This window comes from Notamacropus eugenii, chromosome 4, assembly GCF_028372415.1.
Source record: "Notamacropus eugenii isolate mMacEug1 chromosome 4, mMacEug1.pri_v2, whole genome shotgun sequence".
Taxonomy (NCBI): Eukaryota; Metazoa; Chordata; class Mammalia; order Diprotodontia; family Macropodidae; genus Notamacropus; species Notamacropus eugenii.
The window spans coordinates 294841060-294864656 of NC_092875.1; the positions used below are offsets into that span (position 1 = coordinate 294841060).

A 23597-nucleotide genomic window follows, 5' to 3' on the forward strand; every position below is an offset into this window, starting at 1 on the left:
ACCCCCATGTATAGGGTTTGTTGAGCTGACTTCTGGAAGCCAGCTTACAGTGGAGGGACCCTGACCCCTGAAGGTATACTATGACTTTCCTGTCAACTTACTATATGGTGAAGAAAAGCTTTTTTATTGTCTGCAGAGCTGGAAATGAAAGAGCATACAAGAGGTTTGAATGGGGAAAATTAGTGTTTTTTCTCTCTAGAATGGATTTTGAGCGAGAGAGAACAACGCTGTAAGTCTCCCGGTAGAGAGAGAAGCCTCAAATCTCATTCTTCTCACTTGGGTTGACAAATGACTGTAAATACTTTGCCTCTTTGTGTCTATTCTTCCCAGTGCTGAGATGAATATTCGTAGAGATATAGTCTGTGAATGTGTAAGTTCTAAAGGTGTATCAGTAAGCACCCCAACATACACAGGGGGGCCTGCTACAATTTCTTTGATCTGCTTCTCTAAAAAGGAAAGGCAACTTTTGAGGGGTTCACAATAACTTTAATCAAACAGGTATCGCAGAAAATCAAAAACAAAATTTCAGGGAAATAAAAAATTAACAGACAACACTTCCAAACTGCCTGATCATTAACATATATACATCTTTACCAGAGAGGGAAGCACCAACATTTGAGTTTTCAAAGTGTGTGGGGTGGTGCTCCTTAGCGGCTTCCCAGAGTGCCCTCTGGCACACAAAACTTCTTCCAAAAACTAAACCCCAAAGTCAAACCTCACCTTGGAGTATTTATTACCCTTTTCAGAGCCAGAGGGCATGACCCTCTGACTCAGTGCTAATAGAAAAAACAAAAAGTACTTGGGACCCTTCTACAAAACAGCTCCCCTAATCAAGCTTCCCTCAATGGACAGGCCCATCAATGGGTGGGGAAGACCTTCTTGAATCACATTCAAATAGAGGCATTATACTTCTCGATTATTCTAAAATGAAAACAGCAAAAGATCCTACTTTGCTTGACCTCACCAGAGGTTGGAAGGGTTACCAAAGGTCTAGCAGCTTAGCTCAGGAATACACTAGGTCTGTAGAGTGACCTGCTTGACCTTGTCCAGAGAAAGATCAATCTGGGAGCTGAGACTGTATCCTACAAGCAAAAGGAATGACTCTTCCATTGGCTCTGCTGTAACCTACAGTGAACTTGGTGGTGGAGAGAAGGTTTGTAGCTACTTCTTGAAGTTTAAGCCCATGCTTCACAGGGATAGGGCTGGTAAAATAGAGTGTTTCCTCAGTACCGGGGGATGTATACATATTCCTGTTTTTGTTTTATCTTCCCAGTAAATATCTCTTTGTAAAAGATAATTGGTGATAACTGCTTATAGATGTTATTGAGGAAATATCAACTGATTAAATGATCCTGGTGAGACACTAACCTGGTACTGAAAAATTAATCAGTCAGTAAACATTTATTAAACACTTAATATTTGACAGGTGCTGTGCTAAGTCTTGGCCAGGAAGGGAAGAGTATAAACATTTATTTAAGTGTCTACTATGTACCAGGCATTGTACCAAACAGTGTGTAAATATCTCATTTAATCTATTATATTGTCACATTCCCTCTCAATAAACTCCAGTGGCTCCCTATCACCTCCAGGATCAAATACAAAATTCTCTGTGAAGCATTCAAAACCCTTCAAAACCTATCCCTACGTCTATCTTTCTGGTCCTCATAGATCTTATCCCTTTCCACAGACTTTTCAATTCAGTGACAGTGACTTCCTTGCTGTTCCAGGAATGAGACATTCCATGTCTCAGTTCTGGCCATTTTCTCTGGCTGTTCCCCTTGCCTGGAATGTTCTCGCTTCTTATCTTCAGCAATCTCCAGACCTGAAAATTTGGTTAAAAAAGGCAAACAGGCTAAATTCATTATTGGTTTATTCCTTTAGAGCTAGCAATTACATGGCCATGGAGTCAGAAGGAAAGCTCTGACTGAATGTTACAAGAATGACTAGACTTAAATCTGTCTAAGGACAGTCCCAGGTATCTGTGTCCCTCAGATTTATGGTCTCTATATGTTTTAACTATACCATGAGAAAGGAATTTTCTTAATTGAATAGGTTGTAAATACAGTAGCAGAGTTGACAAAGTTTCAATTGAAATTATAATCCAGAATATCTGTATTTTCTTTGCCATTAACATGCTATAACATAGTATGTGTCCATAAAATATTAAGATATGGAAAAAATCCCATTATTCAAGATGCTGTCTTGGTTAAAGTTCTCATAAAGTATGCTAAGTCTGCCCCATCTGGCCTTGTTGACATAAGAATAGGTATTCTCTGAGTTTACTTCAGAGAACAAAGAGATTGTTAGGTCCAAGCTCTTCTGACCGATTAATTCAAGCTCTGATCCTTATTAAAGTCCAAAAATATATTAAGTGTTATCACCAGCTACTGGCTTCTCTGGCTTCCTTTATGTCTCACCTAAAATATCATCTCCTACAGGCAGACTTTCCCAACCTCTCTTAATTCGAGTGCCTTCTCTCTCTTATTTATTTACTATTTATCCTATAGACAGTTTGTACGTGTTTGCTTGCTTGCTGTTTCCCCCATTAGATTGGGAGCTCCTTGAGGGCAGGGACTATCTTTGGTCTCTTTTTATATCCCCAGTACTTAGCACAGTGCCTAGCACATAGTGGTTAAATAAATGCTTATTGAAGGGCAGCTAAGTGGCGCAGTAGATAGAGCACTGGTCCTGGGGTCAGGAGGGGCTGAGTTCAAATTTGACTGCAGACATTTGAAACTACTAGCTGTGTGACCCTGGACAAATCACTTAACCCCTTTTGCCTCACAAAAACAACAACAAAAAAAACCCAAATGTTTATTGACTGATGAGGAAATAGAGGCAGATAGCCTTCAAGTGACTTGCCCAGGGTGACATAACTAGTAAGTGTCTGAGACCAAATTGGAACTCGACTTTATGATTCCTGGCCAAGTACTCTACCTACTGCGTATTTAGCTTGGGGCAGCAATCACTGGCTATTGATGTTGGGTGTGTGTGTTTATCCTTCGTTGCTGAAGAAGACTTTGCCATCAGAGAAATGATGACATGACTTGCACTTGACTTGTTTTGAGTGAGGGAGGGCTGTGCAGGTCACCAGCCTGACTTCTCCTCCAGAGCCATCTGAATCCAGTGACCAGATATTCATCAGGATGACTGGAGATGACCCAGGATGAGGCAATTGGGGTTAAGTGACTTGTCCAAGGTCACACAGCTAGTGAGTGTCAAGTGTCTGGGGTGAGATTTGAACTCAGGTCCTCTAGTTCTACACTGGTGCTCTATCCACTGCACCACCTAGCTGGCCCTATAGTCATATGAAAAAATGCTCTAAATCACTATTGATTAGACAGATGCAAATCAAAGCAACTTTGAGGTACCACATCACATTTACCAGATTATAAAATATGTACAAACACAGTCTTGAAGTTAGGGTAATAGGAAAATTCCACTGTCCTTCAAGAGTACCTCTAGAACTCTGAGAGGAGAAATGTAGCCAGTTGGCTCTGTGGTCCTAATCTGTTAGGGCACATGTGGAGCAGGAGAGTAAGTCCTAAGACTTGCTACATTTGGTTATATAAAATTTAAAAGTTTTTGTATAAACAAAATCAATGTGGTTAAGAATAAAAGGGAAATAGTTAACTGGGGAAAAAAGCCTTTGCAGCAAATTTCTCTGATAAAGATCTGAAAATGAAGAAATATAAGAGATTGATACAGATGTATAAGAACAGGAGTCATTCTCCAATAGATGGGTAGTCAAAGGATATGAACTGGCAGTTTTCAAAAGCTGAAATGCAAGCTATCAGCAATGCTCTAAATTGCTAATAACAAGAAGAATGGAAACTAAAACAATCCTGACGCTTCACTTTATTCCCATTAGACTGGTAAAGATGACGAAAAAGGAAAATTATTTCTGGAGGTCTTACGAAAGCAGAGACACAGTAATGCACTACTGGTGGAACTGCGAATTGGGCCAGCCATTCTGGAAAGCAATTTGGAATGATACTCAAAAGGTCACTAAATTGTGCATATTCTCAGTGGTAATACTAGGCTTATACCCCAAATAAATCAAAGAAAGACAGAAAGGACCCATATGTATACAAATTTTTATGGAAGCACTTTTTGTTGTAGCAAGAACCTGGAAACAGAGTGAGTGTCCATTAATTGTTGAAGGGAATGAAGAAATTAAAGCGCGTGCATATAATAGAATATTATTATCTCTTAAGGAATGATAAAAGGGAAAGACTCAGAAAAACCTGGAAGGATTTAGATGAGCTGATGCAGAGTGAAGTGAGCAGAATCAGGAAAGCCATTCATACAATTACTACAACATTCTGAGAGGAAAAACTAGTGACAGACTGAAGAACTCCTCTCTGTGTGATGGCCAGAAGACAAATGACTAAGCTTGCTTCCCACCTCTTGGCACAGCAGTGACGGAATAGAAATGCAGTTGAATGATGTGTTTTCAGACACAGCCAATGGGTGCATTTGTTTTTCTTTTTTTTTTTTTTTTTTTTTTTTTTTTTTTTACTTTTTTTTTTTTTTTTTTTTTAAATTAATTTTTTTATTTTTTTTAATGTTTAACAATCACTGCCATACAATTGCGATTTTATCCCTCCCCACCCACCCCCCACTACCTCCCTCCCTCCCCACGACTGCATACAATTCTGTATAGATTCTACATATACTTTCCTATTGAGTATATTTTCACTATCGTCATGCTATGTAGTCAGACTAAGATAAATGAAAGAATCCGTATAACAAATCAGAACATGATACACAAACAGATGCACATACACAAACATGATCTGCTACATTATGTGAGTGACTTCCATATTTCTCTCTCTGAGTGTGGAAGGCTTTTTGCCTTGAGGTCCACCATTGGGATTTTTTTTTTTTTTTCAGAAGTTCTTGTGTTATTACAAAAATCTAAGTCTACCAGAAAAAACTCTCACACACTGTGGTTGTTGCTGTGCATAAAGTTCTCCTGGTTCTGCTCCTTTCACTCAGCATCAGGTCATATAAGTCCTTCCAGGCCTCTCTGAAGTCTTCTTGTTCATCATTTCTTATGGCACAATAGTACTCCATTACATTCATATACCATAATTTATTCAGCCATTCCCCAATTGATGGACATCCCCTTGACTTCCAGTTTTTGGCAACTACATAGAGTGCTGCTATAAATATTTTTGTACATGTGGGACCCTTTCCCATTTTTATGATCTCTTGGGGATATAGTCCTAGTAGCGATATTGCTGGGTCAAAGGGTATGCACATTTTTGTAGCCCTTTGGGCATAGTTCCAAATTGCTCTCCAGAATGGTTGGATGCGCTCACAGCTCCACCAACAATGAATTAGTGTTCCAACTCTCCCACATCCTCTCCAGCATTTATCATTTTCTTGTTCTGTCATGTTTGCCAATCTTATAGGTGTGATGTGGTACCTCAGAGTTGTTTTGATTTGCATCTCTCTAACCAATAGTGATTTAGAGCATTTTTTCATATGATTATAGATAGCTTTAATTTCTTCCTCTGAAAATTGCCTGTTCATATCCTTTGACCATTTATCAATTGGGGAATGACTTGTATGATTATACATTTGGGTCAGTTCTCTATATATTCTAGAAATGAGGCCTTTATCCCCGAGCTTAGCTGTAAAAATTTTTTCCCAATTTATTACATCCCTCCGGATTTTGGTTGCATTGGGTTTGGTTGTGCAAAAACTTCTCAGTTTAATGTACTCAAAGTTATCCATTTTGCATTTCATAATGCATTCTATCTCTTCTTTAGTAAAGAATTCTTCCCTTCTCCATAGATCTGATAAATACACTATTCCTTGCTTCTCCAGTTTATTCATGGTATCAGTCTTTATACCTAAATCATGTACCCATTTGGACTTTATTCTTGTGTACGGTGTCAGGTATGGGTCTATGCCTAATTTCCGCCACACTGTTATCCAGTTTTCCCAGCAATTTTTGTCAAACAATGAGTTCTTATCCCAGAAGCTGGGGTCCTTGGGTTTATCAAACAGAAGGTTGCTATATTCCTTGCCTACTGCATCTTGAGTGCCAAGTCTATTCCACTTGTCTACCTCTCTGTTTCTTAACCAATACCAAGTGGTTTTGATAATTGCTGCTTTATAGTACAGTTTAAGGTCTGGTAGCGCTAGGCCACCTTCCCAAGCATTTCTTTTCATTAGTCCCTTTGATATTCTGGACCTTTTGTTTTTCCAAATGAATTTTGATATTATTTTATCCAGCTCTAGAAAGTAATTGTCTGATAGTTTAATTGGTATGGCACTAAATAAGTATATTAATTTGGGTAGAATTGTCATTTTTATTATATTAGCACGGCCTACCCATGAGCAACTAATGTTTTTCCACTTACTTAAATCTGACTTTATTTGTGCAAAAAGTGTCTTGTAATTGTGTTCATATAGTCCCTGGGTTTGTTTTGGCAGGTAGACTCCTAAGTATTTTATACTGTCTACCCTAACTTTAAATGGGATTTCTCTTTCTATCTCTTGCTGTTGAACTTTGTTGCTAATATATAGGAATGCAGAGGATTTGTGTGGGTTTATTTTGTACCCTGCAACTTTGCCAAAGTTGTTTATTAATTCAAGTAATTTTTTACTTGAATCTCTGGGATTCTCTAGGTAAATCATCATATCATCTGCAAAGAGTGATAACTTAGTTTCTTCTTTGGCTATTCTAATTCCTTGAATATCTTTATCTTGTCTAATTGCTACAGCTAACATTTCTAGTACCATATTGAATAATAGTGGTGATAGTGGACAACCTTGTTTCACCCCTGATCTTATTGGGAATGCATCTAGCTTATCCCCATTGCATATAATGCTTGCTGAAGGTTTTAGATAGATACTGCTTATTATTTTATGGAAAGTTCCCTTTATTCCTACGTTCTCCAATGTTTTTAGTAGGAATGGATGTTGTATTTTGTCAAAAGCTTTTTCTGCATCTATTGAGATAATCATGTGGTTTTTGTTAGCTTTGTTGTTGATGTGGTCGATAATGCTAATAGTTTTCCTAATATTGAACCAGCCCTGTAGTCCTGGTATGAATCCTACCTGATCATAATGTATTAATCTCATGATAAGATGCTGTATTCGTTTTGCTAAAATCTTATTTAAAATTTTTGCATCTATATTCATTAGGGAAATTGGTCTATAATTTTCTTTCTCTGTTTTGTCTCTTCCTGGTTTGGGTATCAAAACCATATTTGTATCATAGAAAGAATTTGGAAGGACTCCTTCTTCCCCAATTTTCAAGAATAGTGTATGTAGTATTGGAATTAACTGTTCTTTAAATGTTTGATAGAATTCACTTGTGAATCCATCTGGCCCTGGAGATTTTTTCCTAGGGAGTTCATTGATGGCTTGTTCAATTTCTTTTTCTGAGATGGGGTTGTTTAAGTATTCAACTTCCTCTTCTGTTAATCTGGGCAATTTGTATTTTTTAAAATATTCATCCATCTCGTTTAGATTATCGAATTTGTGGGCATAAAGTTGGGCAAAGTAGTTTCTAATTATTGTTTTAATTTCCTCCTCATTGGAGGTGAGTTCACCCCTTTCATTTTTAATGTTAGTAATTTGGTTTTCTTCTTTCTTTTTTTTGATCAGATTAACCAAAGGTTTATCAATTTTATTAGTTTTTTCATAAAACCAACTATTGGTTTTATTTATTAATTCAATAGTTTTCTTTATTTCAATTTTATTAATCTCTCCTTTGGTTTTCAGTATTTCTAATTTGGTATTTACTTGGGGATTTTCAATTTGTTCTTTTTCTAGCTTTTTCAACTGCAAGCCTAAGTCATTGATCTCCTCTTTCTCTATTTTATTTATGTAAGCATTCAGAGATATAAAACTTCCCCTAATAACTGCTTTTGCAGTGTCCCATAAGTTTTGGTACGTTGTCTCACTATTGTCATTCTCTTGAATGAAGTTGTTGATTGTTTCTATGATTTCTTCTTTAACCCAATCCTTCTTTAGAATTAGATTATTTAGTTTCCAATTGATTTTTGGTTTCTCTTTCCATGGCCTTTTATTACATGTAATTTTTAATGCATTATGATCTGAAAAGGATGCATTGATTATCTCTACCTTTCTGCACTGGATTGTGAGATTTTTATGTCCTAGTACATGGTCAATTTTTGTAAATGTTCCATGTACCGCTGAGAAAAAGGTATATTCCTTTCTATTCCCATTTAATTTTCTCCAAAGATCTATCATATCTACCTTATCCAGAGTTTTATTTACCTCCTTAACCTCTTTCTTGTTTATTTTAAGGTTGGATTTATCTAGTTCAGAGAGGGGGAGGTTGAGGTCCCCCACTAGTATAGTTTTGCTATCAATTTCTTCCTTCAACTCCCCCAACCTCTCCTCTAAGAATCTGGATGCTATACCACTTGGAGCATACATGTTTAGTAATGATATTGCTTCATTGTCTATGGTGCCTTTTAGTAGGATATAGTTTCCATCCTTATCCCTTTTGATTAGATCTATTTCTGCTTTTGCTTTGTCTGAGATTAGGATTGCTACTCCTGCCTTTCTTACATGAGCTGAAGCACAATATATTCTGCTCCATCCTTTGACCTTTATCCTATGTGTATCCCCCCGTTTCAAATGTGTTTCTTGTAAGCAGCATATTGTTGGATTATGGCTTTTAATCCATTCTGCTATCCGTCTCCGTTTTATGGGAGAGTTCATCCCATTCACATTCACAGTTATGATTACAATCTGTGTATTTCCCTCCACCCTCTTTCCCACCATTTGTGCTTTTAACTCTCCCGTCTCCCTTCCCCTCCTCAATAGTATTCACTTTTCTCCCCCTCCTCCTGCAGCCTTCCCCTCCTTCTTTTAGCCCCCCTCCCTTTTACTCCCCTTTACTCTTATTGCTTCTTTCCTCCCTTTTAGCCACCCTCCCCTTTCTTCCCCCTTCCCCTCCTACTACCTATAGAGCTAGTTAGGATTATCTGCTTAAGGTTATTGTTCCCTCCTTTGAACAAATCAGATGAGAGTACCTCTCAAACAATGCTCATCTCCCTCCCCTCCTTCCCTCTACTATGGTTTTGTACTTCTTCCTGTGATATAATTTGCCATTTTCTGCTTCCCCCTTTCCACACCTCCTATTACATTCCCTTCTCATACTTAAATCATATTTTTGCCATGACATCATTTACTTTATGCCCGTTCCCTCTACATATATCCCTTTTATCATAATAGCTGCACAGTTCTCCAGATTAACAGGTAGCATCTTCCCTTACAGGGAGGTAATCAGATTGCCCTAATTGAGTTGCAAGTTTTTGTTTTTGTTTTTTCCCCTCTGTTTACCTTTTTATGATTCTCTGGAGACCTGCATTTGAAGATCAAATTGTCTATTGAGTTCTGGTGTTTTGGTCAGGAAGCTCTGGAAATCCCTTATTTCGTTGAATGACTTTCTCCTTGCCTGAAATGTTATGCTGAACTTTGCTGGGTAGTTGATCCTCGGTTGGAGTCCCAACTCCTTTGCCTTACGGAATATTGGGTTCCAATTCTTTCGATCTTTTAATGTAGAAGCTGCAAGGTCCTGTGTGATCCTGACTGTGTGACCTTGATATTTAAATTGTTTCTTTCTGGCTGCTTGTAGTATTTTCTCCTTCACTTGATAGCTCTGGAATTTGGCAACTATATTTCTTGGGGTTTTGAGTTTGGGATCCCTTTCCGGTGGGGAACGGTGGATTCTTTCGATGACTATTTTGCCCTCTGAGTCTAGTACTTCTGGGCAGTTTTCCTTGATGATTTCCTGGAAGATATTGTCCAGACTCTTTTCTTCATCATGGGTTTCTGGCAGGCCAATAATTCTTAGATTTTCTCTCCTGGATCTATTTTCCAGGTCAGTTGTTTTTCCAATTAAATATTTTAGATTTTCTTCCATCTTTTCATTCTTTAGATTTTGTTTGACTGACTCTTGTTGCCTCATTGAGTCATTAGTTTCTACTTGCCCAATTCTAATCTTGATCGTATTGTTTTCTTCAGTTAGCTTTCGCATCTCCTTTTCCATCTGGCCAATTTTTCCCTTTAAGGAGCTATTTTCTCCATTTAATTTTTGTACTTCTTTTTCCATTCGACCAATTTTCCCAGTTAGGTTTTGGGTTTCCTTTTCCATCTGATCAATTTTCCCTATTAGGTTTTGAGTTTCCTTTTCCGTTTGATTAACTCTTCCTTTTAGGGAATTATTCTCTCCAGTTAATTTTTGAACTTCCTTTTCCATTTCTTCAATTTTCTTTTTCAGATTGATGTTCTCATCAGTGAATTCTTTTTTTATGGTTTTAAAATCATTGGCCAGTTTTTCTTTTATATCCTTCTTCAGACGTTCCAGGTAATCTAGTTGTGCTTGCGAGAAATTCATATTCCCATCTGAGGTTTCAGATGGAAGTACAGTCTCAGCTCTGACCTCTTTGGTGTTTGTGTTTTGGTCCTTATCCCCATAGAAAGATTCTATGGTTTTTTCACTTTTCGTCTGCTTTTTCCGATTCATGATGTTGGCTGAGTGTTGTAGCTTTTGGTTCTTTCAGTCAGAAGATACAGATCTTTTAAGTTGAGTTGATGTTTGTCTAGGCTAAAAGCAGGCTTTTTTTTTTGTTGTTGTTGTTGTTTCCCAGATCAACCCTGGGTTTAGCTTGATAGGTGTGTGGGAGGTGTGGTCTGGTCTCAGGATATCTCCTCAGCTGGCCTGAGGCAAAGGCAAGGTCCGGGGGGATGGTGATCCCAGCTTCCCTATTGTCTTCCCTTTTCCCCTGGAGGGCTGGGGCACGCCTAGAGGCTAATGCGTGTTCCCGCCCCTCCTGGGGCTCGTCTCCCGGTCTGAGGCTTGCTTGGGTCTCAGTGCGAATTTTTCTCTGCCCTGGGTCGTCTGTCCCTCCAGATAGCCTCCACCACGGTAGGAAGAATCCCCCTTTGCCACCTCTCCAGCCTCTGGTGTTATGAGACCACCCGCCCCCTTCTGCTGCTCCCACTGATCCAGGATCAATCTGGGGAAGAATTTTATGGTTCCCTCACGGTCATCGGGGGGGAGGGGAGAGCACTTACTGATCACTCCGGCATCCCAGCTTCTGGATGTTCAAGTAGTGACCCACTGAAGTCCCGTCTTTAGGCTGAAGATTTCAAAGGCTGTTGCGCTGATATCGTTGACTTGGCCTGGCTTATCTCCTGCTCCGCTGGTCTCGCCCGCCACTCTCGGGCCCCTTGGGTCGCCTCCGCCCTGCCGCGCCGACCGCGCTGCGCTGCGCTGTGCGCCGGGGTCTTACCCCCGAGGAACAGATCCCTCCCGTGGACCTTCCAGTCCAGCCTGGGCTCCGAATCTGTCAAAGTCCGTCTCCCACTGGATTCTACACCTCCAAAGTCTGGTCAGACTCTCCCCCAGAAATATCCAAAGGAGTTTTTCCAGGAGCTTAGGTGAGTCGTTGCTTTCACTCCGCCATCTTGGCTCCGCCCCTCCATTTGTTTTTCTTAACTATAGTTATTTATTACAAAGGAGAGTTTTTAGTGGGCAAGGGGAGAAAATGTTCAGAGTATAGTGATAGTTATAAAAAAAAAACCCAACAGAAAAAAGTATCGTCAGTGACTCTTTAAAAAAATACACAGAAGAAAAAGCAAGTTCAGTGGAGGGCCCAGAAAAGCAGGCCAATGTTTGTACTACCATATTAAATTCAAGCATATTTTAAAAAAAGATTATGAGATACATAGGACTCCTTTGTGAAATCATACAGACCCTAAAGTCTGAAAAGACTTTCAGGAAAAAAAATGTAGACATCTTAAAAGCTCTTTAGTTCATATATTTCTTTTAAAATAATATTTACATTTAGCAGGACAAGACTGGGCAAAAAAGAATTTCAAAACGACATTATTTTTCCTTCAAAATGTAACTGGTGGCCCACAACCTCCAGCCACAGTAGTACTATAAATCTGGAAGATTACATAGGTCCTGGGGAGCTAGGACTTACCACAGGGGAGGGTTATTTAACTCTTCCTCAGTGAACTTCAAACCTCCTTGAGGAGGCACAAGGGATTCAGGAAAGACTTAACTTTTCTTAGCCACATAGTGTCTCCTATACACACACATATGTATGTGTACATAAATATATACATGTATTGCTTGCATTTCTTTCTAGTTCTGAGAGCTTAATGACTTTTAAAAAATATTACTTAGGTATTCATTAAAAACACTTTGGTGTGTAAAAATGGGGTTGTGTCTTCTTCCTTCACAAAACAGGAAATGAGAAACTAAATGAGAGTGGATTAGGGTCACACAGCTGATGTGAACTTAATATTATGAACTTAATATTAAATATCAATACAACTAATTGGAGATATGTGATAATTCAGGCATGATGGGCGGAAATACATTTCTACACATTCCAATAAATAGGATAAAGCGTGTTATCAGAATATGATGTATGACTTGAAAAAGTCAATGTACCCCTATTTTCTTTTTTGTTTTGTTTTCTTTCTCATGGTTCCTCCCATTTGTTCTAATTCTTCTATACAATATGACTAATGTGAAAGTATGTTTAATATGAATGTATATATAGAGTCTGTATCAGATTGCATGCCATCTTGGGGAGGGAGCAGAGAGGGAGGGGGAGAAAATTGAAAACTAATGGAAGTGAATGCTGGAAACTAAAAATAAATTAACTTTTAAAAAAAGAAAAAAGTCAATGCACCCCCTTTAGGAATGCAGAAGGCAACCCTCTTGTGTGACTCTTCACCATGTTCTCCTGTAAGTCCGTCACAGTGGGTCCATACAACATGTTTGGAAGAATCTTGTAGGTCAGAAGTGTCCTATACCACACTCCCAAGTGGAGCCAGATCAAATTAAAACATCACTGGGAAATATTTAACAAAATAAATAAAAATAGAATTTCTTCAGTTGTTTTCAGTTGCCTCTGACCCTTAGTAACCCCAACTGGAGTTTTCTTGGCAAAGACACTGGAGTGGTTTGCCATTTCCTTCTCCAGCTCATTTTATAGATGAGGAAACTAAGGCAACCAGGGTTCAGTGCCTTGCCCAGGGTCACAAAGCTTGTAAGTATCTGAGGCCAAATTTGAATTCAGGAAGATGAGTCTTCCAGATTCCAGGCCTAGTGCTGTATCCAGTAAGTTTCTTTTTTTCTTTCTTCTCTTTTTTTTTCTTATTAAGCCTTAATCATTGAATGGGCATTGCTGCAGTCAAACTGAGATTTTTAAAAAGATTTTAGCTTGAAAAGGCCAAGGTCCCCCACTATATCCTGAGTCATTCTTGTTCTATATTTGGCTACTGGATCCAGATGGGTCTGGAGGAGAAAGTAAGGTTGGTGACTTTGCATAGCCCTCCCTCACTTAAATTCAATTTACTTGCATGTCACAGCATCACCCTGATGTCAAGGTCCTTTTTGAGATTGAAGGACAAACAACAACAATCTTTCCCAAAATACAATAAAACTTAATATTACATTTGAGAACTAAATCACCATGTGACCCACCCACATCATTATGTATGGATTAGCAGCTCTGTTTCTATTTGAGTTTAATACCATTGATCTAGTTCTCCTGACATTTTGTGGATACAAATGGAGCAAGAAAGATATCCATAAGTTATCCTTCACTTAGGTAAGATGAACAGCCCTTTAAAAAAAAAATCAGAATTATTTTTTCATTCATTGTTGTACATTTTGCCTCCCGTATGGTTAGAGTATATGCTGTTTTTTGCTTCTGCTTAAAAAACAAGCAAACAAACCAAGAACTTTGCTTTATTTCATGAAGATTTTTCCAGATTTAAAAAATATTTTTCATATTTGTCTAAAGTGCATTATGGTTTCCTATTTGGTTGGAATTGACTGAAACACCACTTTTTGAGAGGTGAGGGGATAAGTACAGGCTCATACAACCAGTAGGTGTCAGAGACCTGACAAACCCAAATCTTTCTTCCTCCAAGGCTGCCCCTATTCGTACACCAAGCTTCAGTTCTTTTTTTTTTTTTTTGGATCTGGGATTAGGGTGGAGAACTCCTACTGTAGAAACTACCTCCTCTAGCAGATATGCAACTGGGTGGACAGTTTTGGGGATGATGGGGGTGGAGGTGCATTAAGGAGGTGCATTGATTACAAAGCTATTATGTGTCAGAGGTAGGATTCGAATGCAGGTCTTCCTAACTCCAAGGCTGCTCTCTACCTACTGTACCAATCTTTCTTGTATACATTTTTATACCATAACTTAAGTAACATGGTCCCCATTGCTAGACATTTAGGTTGTTTCCAGGTTTTTGCAGTTACAAATATAGCTTGCTGTCAACACCTTTTAAAAGATAGTTCTTTAAAGAAAAACCCAAAACAAAAAAACCAAACACAACAATTTCACATAATACTTCCAACAATAGAATTACTGAGTCAAAGAATATGATTATTTTTGACAATGCAACATATTGTCAAATTAATCTAAAAAAAAAAAAATCCAAAAAGGCCTTAACAAACAGGTCGTAATTTGAGATTCTGTCTTTTTGGCTGTTCAGATTTTCATCTCTTTAAGTATCAATGAGCTGGGGCTGCTTTTTCCAAGTGATTATTAATAATCTGTTTGTTTTTTTGAAAATTATCCATTCATATCTTTGTTCATTTATTCACTGTAGAGAGAGAATTTAAAATGTTAGTGGTTCCTTACATATTTTCAATATAAAGTTTCCCCCCCCCTCCCACCATGCACCTCCTTCTATTCCTTTGGAACATGAGACCTTTTTTCAGCCTACCAACATCCCTCCATCTGTCCTCTCAGTTATTGTATATCTAAACTTCTAGGTGTAGTCATCGCTCCCTGGAAAGAATGCAAATTCCTCAGGATCAGGGTCTATTGCATTTTTGCATTTCTCTCTCCCATAGCCCGGCACAGTGCTAGACAAAGTGCTGGCTATCCCCCATTGCCTGGTATAGGGCTGGGCACTCTCAATAAATGCTTGCTGACTGATTGTGCATAACTTTATCTTGCAAAATCAAATGTCTCTTGTCCCTGATGATTGCTTTTGTATGTTTAATAGAAACATTTCTTTTACTTCCATAATTAAATGCTATTTTCCATTTTCTTTAATTTTTAAATAGTTCTTTTGCCTTCTTGCTGTAGGTGTCTTCTTGTATGGTTTTCAGTATAGCTTTTTCATGCATCTTTTTGTTAATGACATTTTAGAATAACTATCCAGAAATGACTTACTTCACTTCAGTGCTTACTATTTCATCCCATATCTTAAAAAAAAAATCTGTTTCAAAGAATGTTTGCACTTGGGGATTTTCTTTGTCCTTAAAAAAAAAAAAACCAAGCTCATCTAACAGTTTTTCCCAAGTATGCATGTCCTGCCCTCACCCCCTTCCTTACTTCTCCTTTTAAATTAATTTTCAATCCACCATGAAGTTTGTAGTCAGTTCACACTGGGGATTTCCACACTGATCCATGAACTACCAGGAAAAAAAAATCCTCTAGTGAAGTTATTAACTAACCCACAGACAGTAGGCTGTGCTATCTGGCACAAATTGTTTTAAATTACAGGCTTTATTCTTTTTGGTTTTTTCTTCTCTCTTGTGAATGACTAGCAGGACAGATGGAAAAGAAATCTGCTCCCTCCCCTTCCTTTCTTTAATTCCTTCTCCCTTACAACAAACCTCGACCAGCCATTCTTCCCCAATCTTGGGGAAAAGCAACAAAGCACTCCTTCTTGTTCTCGTCATTACCGGGTCATAGGACTCTTTGAAAATTCCCATTGCTAGCAGCACTCTAGTTTCTCAAATTAGAAAATAAAGCAATAAAGGAAGGCAGTTTTTAGACCTATGGAAAACACATCAACACTGATAAGTTACATACTCTATAAGGCAGGAGTGGGGAACTGTGGCCTCCAATTTCACAGAACAAATTTCCTTAAAAAAAGGATTTGTTCGGTAAAACTTGGACTCAGTCAAAAAACCACACCTAGAAGGCCACATATGGCCTTGAGGCAGAAGGTTCCACACCTGCTCAGGCTGAAATGTTTGAGATAAATCTGAATTCATTCACAAACCAACGAAGCATGGAGACCACAAACGTCTTCATTAGATCAGGACTGAGAAATTTGAAATTGTGGAATTCAGATTCATTTCTTTATCCCCCATCGTGGCTATCTGGACTTAACCTTAGGGCTGGGATTTCCTTGAAGATCTACTACTGGAAAGTGTCCACCAACAAAAAATGCAAAGCACTTCGAATTGTATTCTTTCATTTAAAAAATTAGCTTCTGAGGAGGTTGTCAAGTTGGAAAAATAAAGAAGGGTGGAAATTTCCATTGAAAAATCTCTCAGTCCTAATTTTTTTTTTGTCAGACCATAAGATACTTTTCCACTGAAAAGTTTAAAGTACTCTACCAAGAACTTTCAAAATCATACTATACCTCAGGAATGGGCAAATTAATTCAGGTGGTCATTACATATGTTACAGTGGGCAAAAATCCCTTAGAAGAAATGGAGTAGCCTTCAGAGTGAATAAAAGGGTGAAAACAGCAGTACTGAGGTATAATCTCAAAAATGACCGAATGGTATCTGTTTGAATCTGAGGCAAAGAATTCAATATCACAGTAAGAGGCCAAAGTTAATCATTTCTATGATGACCTACAACATCTTCTAGAAATGACACCAAAAAAAAAAAAAAAAGATGGAAGAAACAAGGAAGTTCTGTTTCCACAGAGTCTTGACCTAGCATGGTCAGGTAAAGGTCAGAAACTTCTGCACAGGCCTGATGAGCCATTTGAGGGAAAGCCTATCAGAGAAGAGAACATGAACTCACATGGCCAGGGGACTATGGCCTGGGAGATCCTAAGTTTGGAATATGATAAGAAACTTACATTATTCTGAACACGTTGTAGTCTTCCAGTAGCCATGCTGGAGACCACTTGTTCATTCAAAAGAATGAACGTAGAGGGCCCTCTCTCTTCTGAACTCCATTTTAATAAATTTGCCTTGATACCTTTTTGTGTGTGTCAAGTTCATCTCTAACAAAGATGTCACATTCATCATAGGGGATAGGAATACTAGAGTAGTAAATCAAAAGATAACTGGAATAACAGAAAAGTTTGACCTTGGAGTACAAAATGAAACAGGACAGAATCTAATAGAGTTCTGTCAAGGTGACTCAGATCATAAAAACAACTCCCTTTTTCTACAACCCAAAAAGGCAATTGTACACATGGAAATCACTGTATGGCCAATATAGAATTCTGATTGATTATATACTTTGCAGCCAAAGGTAGAGAAATTATGCAGTCAGTTGGAATGAGACCTGGAGCTGACTTTGGCTCAGATCATGAGCTTCTTATTGCAAAATTCAGATAAATTGAAGGAAGTAGGGGAAACCATCAGACTGAGAAGTATGACCTAAATGACATCCCTTATGAATATGAACTGGAAGTGAAGAACAGATTTAAGGGATTAGACCTAACAGATAGAGTGCCTGAGGAACTTGTGGACAAATGTTCACAAAATTATGTAGGAGGTATCAACAAAAAACATCCCAAAGCAAAAGAAAAGCAAGAAAGCAAAATGACTGTCTGATGAGGTTTTACAAATAGATCAGGAAAGGAGAGCAAAAGTTAAAGGAGAAAGAGAAAGATATACTCAACTGAATGCAGAATTCCAGAGAATAGTGAGGAGAGATAAGATTTTCTTAAATGAGCAGTGCAAAGAAATAGAAGAAAACAGTAGAATGGGAAAGAGAGGAGATGTCTTAAAAAATATATATATATCAAGGGAATGTTTTGTGCCCAAATGGGCACGATAAAAGACAAAAATTACAGAAATTTACTAGAGCAGAAGAGATTAAGAAAAAGTGGCAAGAATACACATAGAAACTATACAAGAAAGATCTTAATGTCACCAATAACCACAATGGTGTAGTTACTGATCCAGAGCCTAGACATCCCAGAGAATACTCAAGTGGGCTATAGGAAGCATCGCTAACAATAAGGCTAGTGGGTGTCATGGAAGACTAGCTGAGTTATTTAAAATCTTAAAAGATGTTGCTGTTAAAGTATTGCACTCAATACGCCAGCAAAGTTGGAAAACTCAACAGTGATCACTGGATTGGAAAAGATCAGTTTACATCACAATCCTAAAGAAGGGCAATGCCAAGGAATGTTCAAATTACTGAACATTTGAACTCCTTTCACACGCCAGCAAGGTTATGCTTAGTTAGGTTTCAGCAATATGTAAACTAAGAATTACCAGAAAAGCAGGCTGGTTTTCAAAGAGGCAGAGTAATTACAGACCAAATGGCCAACATTTACTGAGTTATGGAGAAAGTCAGGGAGTTTCAGAAAAACCTCAGCTTCTGTTTCATTGATTAGACCAAAGCCTGTGACTGTGAGCATCACAGCAAAATGTGGCAAGTCCTCAAAGAGATAGGAGTACCAGGTCATCTTACTTGTCTCCTGAGGAACCTGTATGGAGGTCAAAAAGCAAGTCAGAATCCAATATGGAACTGATGTGGTTTGGGTTGTTGGGAACCAAGAAATGTCAGGGTACAAGGCAGCATCTTCCTGGAATGAATTCACACACTAAACTCTTCTTCCAGTCAAATGACAAGGTTTATTGTAGTGACAATTGCAGGGGGTGAGGTTCCTAGTGAACCTTCAATTTAATGGTGGGGAGTATGATGCTAATATACAAAAAGGACAGTGAAAAGAATCAGGATGGGACTGAGTGGTAAATTTTTAGTTGGGCCAGGTGCAACAGTGAAAGGAATGTCAAGTAAGCCAATCAAGTGATGTAGGTGGGCTAGGGTGGATGAAGTGGGGTGGAGGTGCCGATGATTTGGGGCTGCTGAAATGTATGGGAAATGTATGGGAAAATTCAGGGTTTGGGTTGCTTTCGAAGACATGGTCTTTTCCTTTTAGGTGTCCAGGTCCCATCACCCCATCAGAACAACTGGCTGGCTTAAAAATGGAAAAGGATTATGGCAAGGCTGTATATTGCCACTTTATTTATTTAAGTTGTATGCAAAATACACCATGCTGACGGGATGATTCAAAAGCTGGAACTAAGGTTGTCTGGAGAAATATCAACAATGTCAGATATGCAGATGATGCCACTCCTATGATAGAAAGTGAAGAGTTAAGAAGTCTCCTGATGAGGGTGCAAGAGGAGAGTGTAAAAGCTGGCTTGAAACTTAACATCAAAAAAGCTAAGATCTTGGCAGCTGAACCCATCACTTACTGGCAGACAGAAAAGTGTGGAAGCAGTGTCAGATTTTATATTTTTGGGCTCAAAGATCACTGCAGATACTGACTGAAGCCATGAAATTAAAAGACATTTGCTCCTTGGACTGTGGCAAATCTGGGTAACAGAGATCGCCTTGCTGACAAAGGTCCTTATAGTGAAAACTATGTGTTTTTCAGTACCAATGTATAGCTCTGAGAGTTGGACCATAAAGAAAGCTGAGTGCCAAAGAATTGATGCTTTCATTTTGAGGTGCTGGAGAAAACTTGTTAGAGTCCTTTGGACAGCAAAGAGCTCAAATAAGTCAATACTTAGAGAAATTAATTCAGGCTATTCACTGGAAAGTTAAATACTGAAGCTGAAGCTTAAATACTTTGACCACATAATGAGAAAGACAGGACTCATTGGAAAAGACCCTGACATTGGGAAAGATTGTACTTAAAAGGAAAAGGAGACAGCAGAGGCTAAGATCTGTAATGTCACAGAAACAACAAACATGGAAAGCAGATTGAAGCATACTGCTTTTCACTTTTTTTTTTGTAAGTTTTTTTTAGTTTGTGTTTTCTTTCACATCACTAATATGGGAATATGTTTTACATGATAGTACATCTATAACCTATATCAAATTGCTTACCATCTCAGGTAAGGGAAGAGCGAGGGGGGGAGGGAGAGAGTTTGAAACTCAAAATTAAAAAAAAAATGTTAATTGTTTTTATAGGTAATTGGGAAAAATGAAACATTATTTTTAAAAAGAAACAATGAACATGACCTTGGATGAATTTCAAGGGATGGTGGAGGACAGAATGGCCTAGGGTGCTAAGATCCATGGGGTCACAAAGAGTCTGACAAGACTGAATGAACAACCACAAACCTCTGAATAGTCATTTACACACATATATATACATGTACATATATGGCATATAATTGTACATGGCATACATTTATACACATACCCACATACACACAATGTATACACATATGGCAAGAGACAGAGAAGGGTTTGGTCTTCTTCACCAAAATCTAATTCAGGGTCTCATCATTTCTCCCCTGGTCCATTGTAATTATCTCTTAAATGACTACCCTGCTCATCTCCCTCTCCCCCAAACCAAATTAGCAAAATCTGAACAGGTTATTGCCCACTCAGAAAAGCTCCAGGGGTTCCCTATTACCTCTGGAGGGGAGCATAAAACTACCCTGTCTGGGGTTTAAAACCTTTTGCCAGTAAATGATCAAACCCAGCTCCAGGAAGAAGGATGATGAATCATGCTACCCATTTCCTTATAGAGATGCAGAATGAGATATACATTTTTGGACATGGCCAATGGAGGAAGTTGTTTTACTTGCTTTTACATATTTCTTGCAAGTATTTTTTTTTTTTAATTTTCAGTTGGAGGGAAAGAGTGCTGCCTATATCGTTCTCTTGTCCCTGAAAGAGAAGAGAACAGAAGGGAGATCCCTTTGTCACTCCAGGGCAAGCCCTGATCTCTCTAGTATAAGGCTTTTTTCTGTTCCATCCCCAACCAATTACTTTGTATGTACTTTGTATTCATCTTTGTACATGTTGTTTCCTTCCCAGAAAAATGTTTCATTTTTGTCCTTGTATCCCCAGCATCCAGCTTAGCACTTGATATAAAAAAGCTGATTGAATTCTTTGTCTTTTCTCAGCAGTGACTGTTGAAAGAGATGGAAGAGGGGTACAAATAACTTTATTTTTGCAGGTGACATTTTTACATCCTTATTTCTTTATTTAATCTTGAATTTTACTGGCTTTTAGTTTTTGGAAGCTGCAAAGAGACAGTGCCTATATCAAAAATTAGCAACAAAAAACTCCGTAAAGCCTGTAGCCCTCTTAGTAGTGTGTATATATTGTGAGGCTGTGTGTCGGAGTATGATTGCTATCATGGCTTTTTATGGCACCTTTCTGTCTGTACATCCTTCTTACATATTACTTCCTGCCACATACTCTATTGATGAGCCAGATTGGTCTTTTTGGGGTTCCTCACTCATGACACTATATTAGAACGGCAATACAGCATAGTGAATAGTGTGTTGGAGTTGGAGTTAAGAAGACCTGGGTCCAAATCTTGCCTCTAATACTTACCGACTGCATGACTCTGGGCAAATCACTTAAACTCTCTGAGCCTCAGTTTCCTAATCTGTAAAATGAAGGTGCTGCTCTAGATTACTTCTAGCGAGTGATCTGTGATCTGGTGCCATTACACCAACTAGAATGAATTCCTTCCTCATCTCTGCCTCCTTGAATCTTTGACTTCCTTCAAAGTTCAGCTCATAGGCCATCTCCTGGGGGAAGAATTTCTGGTGCCTCCTCCCCAGTTCTAATGCCCTCCCTCTAGGGTTCCTTTATATCTATTCTGTGTGTATCTTGTATCTACATCTTGCATTCACACACACAATTTGAGGGGCCCACTCCTCTCAAGGTTCCAGGAGAAATGTTGAGGGCTGTACTTCTACTGTTGTTCCTCATGAGCCCACAATGATTCTTCTACTTTGTATGCCACATCCTCTACTCTGTGATCCAGGTACACTGGGCTTCCTTCTGTTCTTTGAACAAGAACCTTCATTTCCTAATTCTCTGCATTTTCATTGGCTGTCCTCCATGCCTAGAATGCCTTCCCTCTGCTCTCTGCCTCCTAGCTTCTTTCAAGTTCCATCTAAAAATCGCCCCTTCTGGAGGAAGCCTCTCCCAATCCCCTTTAATCCTAGTGCCTTCCCTCAGTGGATTCCTTCCCACTTAGCTTGTGTACAGCTTGTTTGTTCATAGTTATTGGTGTGTGGTTTCTCTCATTGGGCTGTGAGCTTCTTGGACGAGTAAAGGACTATCTTTTGCCACGTAGCACAGTGTGAGGAACATAGTAGGTACTCAATAAATGTTAATTGGCTGACTGGCATGTTCTCCATTAATAATCTGTCAGCCAGACTGAAAATGGATTTATTAAGAAGGCAAACCAGCAATACATGGAACAAAACCTTCCCTCCTTCAACCTTGGACACACTTCCACAAAAAGACATCACCCATGGGGAGAGTAGACTCTGTTGTAGAATACAAGGGTAGTGAGGCACACGTGAACAAATGTGACAAAGAGTTCGCTCACAATTCCTGTATGGAAAGTTTTTTCTCTCACTTTGTATAATTCTTGTGAAGTTCCTCTTGGGTGTAGGTAGTTCTCTGCTAGGCTCAGTGCCTTTCTAGAGTCCATCACCAGCAATCAGTGTTGCCACGAAGGGTCATGTCCTCTGAAAATGCCTTTCCTCAGCTAAATTCCCTCTTCAGCTTCACTTGACCTTGGTGTGTCTCTCAGGCCATGATGCAGTTGCTTCCACGGCTGATGTCTTGACGCTACTCTTAGTTCTGGAGGATGCTGTCAACGATGCCTCCGTTGTTGCCTGCCAGGCCTCTCTGATCATTTGGCTCTCATGAGGTTGTTGTCAGGGCAATCCCTTCATGAAGCACTCATTCTCCTCAAATCAGGGGAAAACAAACACAAAGGAACAGAGGGGGCCACATGCTCGAAGCTTCCATGGACAGATGGGAGGCGGGCCAGCCTCTCTTTCCCACCATGACTCCCAGCAACATGTGAAAGCAGTCCTGCCTCACCAGAAGCCACACAGGAAACAGCAATGAAGCCGTGCTGCTTGCCTGTGTTGTGTACCTTCTGAATTCTGGCTCAGCGACCTCTGAGTCATCAGTTCTTCTAGGTTCAGCAGTCCATGACAGAACTTTTCATTATTATACAGTGCAAACCCCTGAGTCATTGTGGAAAGAAATAGGCTTATCCGTAAGATTCCACATGGTTTCTTAGAGTGGAGCAAGGCAGTGACTATCTGTGCATTCTCTAAAGACTGGCCCCCATAAGCCAGGGCTCTTTCATTACATTTGTTACCTCAGTGTTTAGTATAATGCCTGGCACACATAAGTACTTAATAAATCCTTGCTTTATTTGTTGATTGATTGGTTTGACTGTTCCTTTTTCCCTTTGACAGGTTTAATTTAGTCAGTTAGCTGAGACCTAGATAGGCCAGCAGTTGGAATGGCTTTAAGGATAGTCAGAGTAGGACAGCAGCTATAGTATGCAAGAAATCTGACTGATAATTTCCCATACATTCTAGATCTAAGGATGTGAGATCAAGACTTGGGCTTTGTGGTCTGAAATCCAAGCTTTCCTTCCTAATATAATGGAGTTTTGACAAATGCTCAGATCGCCTAAGATGGAGACATCTACCTGGGAGACATTAGGGACCCACTTCTTGGAGAAAACAAATCTCTAATCCCTTACTACATGGGTAGGAGCAGCAGCCTCTTCCATTGGCTTCTTAGCTGGAAAAGGATGTGCAT

General features: G+C 39.0%; 1 long non-coding RNA gene across 2 annotated transcripts in view; it reads right to left on the minus strand.

Annotated features, from left to right (window-relative positions):
• Nucleotides 1-23597, minus strand: part of LOC140501355 (uncharacterized) — a 72451-nt gene that overhangs the window by 5240 nt on the left and 43614 nt on the right. The window contains exon 6 of one of the 2 annotated variants that reach the window (XR_011966146.1): nucleotides 14475-14643. The exons of the other annotated variant lie outside the window; for it this stretch is intronic. This is a non-coding gene — a long non-coding RNA (uncharacterized lncRNA). Of the gene's footprint in view, nucleotides 1-14474; nucleotides 14644-23597 lie in introns of those variants that run through there. 2 annotated transcript variants of the gene reach the window in all.